Source organism: Lathyrus oleraceus, chromosome 3 (genome assembly GCF_024323335.1).
Source record: "Lathyrus oleraceus cultivar Zhongwan6 chromosome 3, CAAS_Psat_ZW6_1.0, whole genome shotgun sequence".
Classification (NCBI taxonomy): Eukaryota; Viridiplantae; Streptophyta; class Magnoliopsida; order Fabales; family Fabaceae; genus Lathyrus; species Lathyrus oleraceus.
This window is the reverse complement of record NC_066581.1, coordinates 106726568-106732715: the sequence shown is the minus strand read 5'-3', so window position 1 is coordinate 106732715 and position 6148 is coordinate 106726568. Positions and strand designations below refer to the sequence as shown.

At 41.0% G+C, this 6148-nt stretch overlaps 1 non-coding gene across 1 annotated transcript; it reads right to left on the bottom strand.

Moving 5' to 3' along the window:
- Positions 1-1755: 1755 nt before the first annotated feature.
- LOC127133893 (small nucleolar RNA R71) lies at positions 1756-1862 on the bottom strand. Its single transcript, XR_007807696.1, has one exon. It is a non-coding gene; the product is annotated as a small nucleolar RNA R71 (small nucleolar RNA).
- Between the last annotated feature and the right edge of the window lie 4286 nt (positions 1863-6148).

Here is a 6148-nt window from a genome sequence, read left to right as displayed (position 1 = left end):
TGACAATGATGAATCGGAACCAAATGATCATTCAAAGCTGCTTCAATGATCAGGACCATCCGGATGCAGTTACTTGCCATAATCCCTAATTTTTCCTAGATTGCACCCAGGTGGGGTACTCAATCTACCGGGATAAATTTTCTGTTTTATGTCTCTAACTTTTGCCTAGATCGCCCTTTCGGGTTTTCAATCCACCAAGACGCTCATTTTTTCCTAAGCCGCCCTTTCGGGTTTTCAACTTAGTGAGTTGTTCTTTTCTTTTTTTAGGCGAAGTATTTCTTTACTGCATCGGAATTCATAGGACGTGTGAAATCTTCACAATCCATAGTTGTAAGAATCAATGCACTTCCTGAAAAGGCTCTCTTAATAACATATGAGCCTTCATAATTAGGAGTCCACTTTCCCCTAGCACTAGGTTTGAAAGATAAAATCTTCTTGAGCACGAGTTCACCTTCTCAGAATACACGAGGCTTGACCTTTTTATCAAAAGCATTATTCATTCACTGCTGATATAATTGACCATGACACATGGCAGTCAATCTCTTTTTTTTAATCAAATTGAGCTGGTCAAACCTGGTTTGACACCATTCAGCTTCAGTCAACTTAGCTTCGATCAGTACACGCGATGATGGGATCTCAACCTCCACGGGGAGCACATCTTCCATGCCATAAACAAGAGAGGAAGGGGTTTCCCGTGTTGAAGTGCGGATGGATGTACGATACCCATGCAAAGAAAATGGAGCATTTCATTCTAATCTTTGTACGTCACAACCATCTTCTGAATAATCTTCTTAATATTCTTGTTCGCAGCTTCAACAACCTCATTCAACTAAGTTTACGAGTCTTATTTCTTAAAAATAAGTTTACTACTTTAGCGTTCTGCGCACCTTTTATAAGTGACAATAAAAGGCCTTAATTTAAGGGAAAACTCGGTTGCCTCATAAGTAGTTCTATTTAGACAATCGAAACATCACTTAACTGACGTGATATACATTCAAACCTGTCTTTATCTGCACTGCATTTATTATTTACTTTTATTTCACAACATCAATATCTCTTTTATACCGCCTTAGATAAAAATCGTAACGATAGTAATCGATAGATTGACGATTTGGTATTTGTGGGATCGATATTCTTTTATATTACTCTGACGTGATTCGTGCACTTGCGAATATAGCGATCAAGTTTTTGGCGCCGTTGTCGGGGACCAACTTTGTCAAATTTCGTACCCTGTTGTTACACCGTATAGACTAAGGAATTATTAGCCGGTAAATGCGAAGAACCCGTAGTACCGGAAATCTAGTAGATCCTTTAGCGGAACCCGAACGTTACACTCGTACATGCCTCTTACTCATCCGAATTAAGAAATCTATGGCCAAAAATCGCGACCAGAGACCTCTTAAGGAATTTGCCCAACCCTCTGACGAGGAACCTAGTTCTAGTATAGTAAACCCCTTTATTCCTGCCAACAATTTCAAACTAAAACCGTCTTTGTTGCAATTAGTGCAACAAAACCAATTCGCGGGTCTCGCTACTGAGAACACAAATCAACATTTAAAAGTCTTCATCCAACTGGCCGACACCTTTAAATCCAACGGCGCTTCACCTGATACGATCCGTTTAAGATTATTTCCTTTCTCCCTCAGGGATAGAGCACGTTCATGGTTAGATTCACTTCTAGCTAATTCAATAACTACCTGGGAAGACCTTAGGAGAGTATTCCTTGCTAGATATTTTCCCCCTAGTAAGACTGTTGTTCTTCGAAACCAAATAAGTAGATTTACTCAAAACCAAGGAGAATCACTCTTTGAAGCTTGGGAGAGATATAAAGAGCTATTAAGAGTCTGTCCACACCATGGCCTAGAACAATGGCTGATCGTTCATACCTTCTACAATGGACTCCATTATAACACAAAGATGAGCATCGACGCTGCCGCTGGTGGCGCGCTGATGAACAAACCTTATCCTGAAGCTTATGACCTAATTGAGGATATGGCCCAAAACCATTACCAATGGGGAACTGAACGAGCATGAATAGAGAAAAAGGAGACCCAAGGTGGAATACATGAGATAAGCCTTATGGACATGATGCAGGCAAAAATGGACGCTTTAGCCCTTAAGATCGAACATATGTCTACAAACACTAACACCACAGCGGTAGTCCACACAGAGTGCGAACTTTGTGGATCTAAAGGACACGAATCGGCGGAGTGTAACCTTTTGAACGACCTGAACACCGACCAAGTGAATTACGCCCAAGGTAACACATTTTCAAACACCTACAACCCTGGATGGAAGAGTCATCCGAATTTTTCCTATAAAAACTAGAACCCTATCCAAAATTATGCACCTCAAAGACCACAAGGTTATCAAGCCCAAAAACCAAATCAACCTATGCAAGTTGTGCCTCAGAAGTCTAACCTTGAGAAGATCACAGAGAGCTTTATATCAGGCCAGACTCAGCAAAACAAAGAATTCCTAAACCAGAACATTCACGTAAACGAACTAATAATGCAATTAGGAACCAAGGTTGATCAGATAATCACTCACAACAAGATGCTTGAAACCCAGATCTCACAGGTAGCACAAAACCAAGCCCCACAAACTACACTTGGAGGAAAATTCCCTAGACAACCTAAACCAAATCCTCGAGGGCAAGCTAACGCTATCTTGATATGAAGTGGGACCGCTTACGAAGGGCCTCATAACCCAGCAATGAGCGAGTCCAAAACTTCTAAAGAAAATTTACCTACCAACCAAGAGGAACCGGTGGAACCCGAAAAACAAGCCGACCAAGAAAGTGAAGCCAAGGATAAAACTTACAAACCACCACCCCCGTACAAACCACCAATCCCATATCCACAAAGACTTAAATAAACCAAAATCAACAACCAATACCAAAAATTTATAAAAGTAATAGAGAAGCTTCATGTAGAAATTCCTTTTACCGAAGCCATCACCCAAATTCCGTCTTACGCCAAATTTCCCAAAGACATCTTAACCAACAAGCATAGGCTTGACGATCTAAAACCCTTGGAATGCAACTTTATTTTCGAGGATAAACTTGCTATGAAGGAGAAAGACCCTGGTAGTTTTTCTATACCTTGCATTTTAGGGAGTCATGTGATCGACAAAGCTTTCCTAGACTTAGGAGTTAGTGTGAGTTTAATGCCCTTAGTTATATGTAAAAGGTTAAACTTAGGGGAATTGCAACCAACTAAGATGTCCCTCCAATTAGCCGATTGGTCTGTTAAGTGTCCTGTAGGCATTTTAGAAGACATCCCAGTTAGGATCAGTAAACTTTATATCCCAACAGACTTTTTGGTCATGGATATCAAGGAAGACGACGACATCCCTATCCTTTTAGGTAGACCATTCTTATCAACAGCCGGAGCTATAATATATGTTAAAAGAGGAAAATTAACTTTCGAAGTAGGGGATGAAAAGATAGAGTTTATTCTTTCAAAATTCCTGATGGCACCAATCATAGGAGACGCATGTTATGCGATCGATATCATAGATGAATGCATAAGATAATTTGATAAAGAAGAACTTAACATCAAACCATTTTTAAACCCGATTGAAAAGGATGACGAGCTACAGGAAACGTGTCGCAACCTACCTGCGAAAAAAACAACCCGCAAAAAAGGAAAGACAGAAGAGTCGCCACCGTGCGTTATTTATCCCAAAGGAGGGAAAGGAAACGCTCGAAGTAAACCTGGGAGAAAGGAAAGGAAAAGACAAGGTCTCGCAACCAAATCTTGGGTTCGGGAGTCGATTATGCGAAGGGAAGGTATTAGCACCCCAACGCATCCCTAGTACTCTACGGGATCCACTTTTGTTATTCTTGTTTAAAGGGTGTGGGTTTATCTAATGTACTATTTACTAAAAAGGGGTTTAAAGAAAATGACTCGCACGGATGTCGCATCCACTGCATACGTATCCCATTTGAATATGAGAATCAGAGTCTTCGTAGCTCGGCTGCCTATGGGTTAGGGGGATATGTGCTCGGTAAGACGTCGCGTCTTATGCCTACGTATCTCATATGGAATGAGAATCAGAGCAAGCCGTAGTTCAGCTAACTACGGGTTAAGTTTTGGGATGAACGACGTTACTACGCAATCTACCGGATGCTCGACCTTTAGAGACTTACTCGCCTGTAGTAGAAGGAGTAAACATGTTCTTAGGAGAAGAAAAATCAATGAGTTTGTTTGTGGTGTTGGGGATGCTCATGAAAAAAGGGGTAATGAGGATAAGACCTCATAGCTCTTAACCTTGGACAGGGTGAGCTCATGACAAAAAGTGGGGGTTCAGAAAGGTGGAACCCTCTTCTCTGACTGACCGGACAACAGATCTAGGGTTTTTGTTCTGAAGCATCGACACGTAGTGTGATCTTAAAGAACGACGCACTGAATAACGGGGGATTGACTATTGATCCCTTTTATCCATCCATTGCCTCTTCATGGAGGTCTTTAGGCAAAAAGTAGTAAAATGCGGGAAAGATAAAGGGGGTTAAGAGATCTACCACACGGATAAAGATCCGAAGCAACAGCAAATAAAGAGATAAGAAACCCAGAGATCTCCAAGCTAACACCATCAAAGAAAGCGAGTCAGTACAGGTAATCGGAATAAACCTCCAGGTGGTACCCCACAAATAAAGTGGAACACCAGACAAGCCATCTCTGCAAGAGTCATGTGAGCCCTCACAAAATAAAACTCAACAAACAGGTTAGAGAAACAAGATAGGGTAATCAAGAGTTGGCCCCAAATCAAAATGTAACCACATGAATCATGCCATTAAAATTCACAAAAAGCTCACAAAAAGCAACCAAGGGTAAGAGGCCTAAACCTCTTGTCAAACACATGCATCAAAAGTGTATCAAATTCACCCATAATACCTCATACATTCAGAGCATTCAAATTAAAAGCATAAAGTAATGGGAATAAGGCAAACCTGACTGGAGAGATCGAATGAAATTGAATTGCCCGGTTGGGTTTGCAAAGTAATTTGAGGGTTTATATGAGATGGAATTGGCTCTTTACAGATGAGTTCCTTTCAGTCTCTGGAGGTTGCTCTGAACTTTGTTAGCTCTTCTCTCACTATCTTTTTCCCAGCCAGGGTAATAGGAATACAATGACCTTTTGTTTCACTGAAATTCTGAATTTATAACTTGATTTTTGTGGACCTGTGGGCTCAAATGAGAGAGGCCCAAGTCCAAAATTTTTCTGTTATATTTTATTTATTTATTATTATTTTTTTTTTTAAAACACGTGGGCTTCGCCTAGCGAGCATGACAGTTCAAGAAATTCCTATGAGCGTAGGTGATTCTGGTGGCTTTTCTTGGGACTCACTAGGCGACCCATTCTGCTCGCCTAGCGAGCATGACAGCTCATGAACAAACTTTTGCTCCTTCAAGATTAACGTTTTGACTGACGAATAGACCCCTGTTGGAAGTAACTTAAGTCCTTCCCTTGTCTTGACTGATCATCTAAATAGAACCCACAAAGTGTCCTGGATGATGTTCAAGCTTCTTGGAGCTAATCCCGATTGACATGATGAAATGCAATGTATCTAATTCTGATTGATAATGATGAAATGCAATGTGAAATGTTAAATGACCTAAAATGAATGCATGAATGAGGAGGGCAAATTTTGGGGTGTTACAGCTGCCCCTATTCAGTCATCAGCTAACCCGAGCAGGATGAAAGCGAACAGCTTATGAGACAAACAGGGTGAGCTGTGATTGAATACCAAAGACAGACCGAAAATTTGCGTTCTGAGAACACCACAAAAATGCTGAAATACACCGCGCTGTTTATTTCTCTTCCGATCCTCTGGCTGAATCTAAATCAGTCTTCTGACATAACCTGGAGTTTCGATCCTCTGGTTGGATATTAATTTTGATCCTCGGGCTGGATACGGTTTTAATCTTCTGGCTAGATCCTCTTCGATCTTCTGGCTAGATCTTCTTCGCTCTTCTGGCTAGATCTACTTTGTTTCGATTCTCTGGCTGAATCTATTCTCTTTGATTCTCTGGCTGAATCTATTTCCGGTCTTCGGGCTAGACCTGACTTCGATCTTCTGGCTAGATCTACTTCGTTTTGATGATAAATTCCCATAATCAGGATCTCGCATCTGAGGCATGCG